This window comes from Nestor notabilis, unplaced genomic scaffold (genome assembly GCF_000696875.1).
Source record: "Nestor notabilis isolate BGI_N333 unplaced genomic scaffold, ASM69687v1 scaffold25803, whole genome shotgun sequence".
NCBI classification, from domain to species: domain Eukaryota; kingdom Metazoa; phylum Chordata; class Aves; order Psittaciformes; family Psittacidae; genus Nestor; species Nestor notabilis.
The window spans coordinates 728-1,186 of record NW_009923706.1 but is presented as its reverse complement, the minus strand read 5'-3'; the positions used below and the strand labels follow the sequence as shown (position 1 = coordinate 1,186).

The 459-nt window shown below is 64.9% G+C and overlaps 1 protein-coding gene across 1 annotated transcript in view; it reads right to left on the bottom strand.

The window, feature by feature from the left end:
- LOC104403977 (T-box transcription factor TBX1) overlaps positions 1-67 on the bottom strand; it is a gene marked incomplete at its 3' end in the record, with an annotated part of 4,395 nt that extends 4,328 nt beyond the window's left edge. Inside the window, exon 1 of the mRNA XM_010012290.1 lies at positions 45-67. The remainder of the gene's footprint in view (positions 1-44) is intronic.
- Between the last annotated feature and the right edge of the window lie 392 nt (positions 68-459).

The window sequence follows — 459 nt, the reverse complement described above, 5'->3', positions numbered from 1 at the left end:
GAGCCCCGGGAGGCTCGGGCAGCCCGGGGACATGTCTAGAACCTCCTGCGGGTGACACGAGGGTTCCCATTTCTGTTACAATTTCTCCCCCAGATCTGTGCCCGTTTAAAGCAGCGGTTACAGCAGCACTATGGTCTCTGGGGCCAGCGGGAGATATACCGCAGCCCGGAGGGCAAACACCTCCCGCGGGGAGGGACTAGAGGGCAATGTAGGTCCCCCAGCGAGCCCCCTCCCGTCTCCGCTTCGTTGTCAGAGCCCGGTAGAGCTCCCGGTCCCCACATCTTTGCGGGACAAAATGAGAGCGGGAAGGAGCCCGGGACTGCCGGGCAGGGCAGGTCATCCCCCGGGGCTGTCCCGGCTGCTCTACTTTGCGCAGGCCCCTGAAGACTCCAGGCTATAGCCGGGGGCGCGGGTCCAACGCTCAGGGAGGGCACGGTCCCTTCGAAGGTCTCTGGGAGA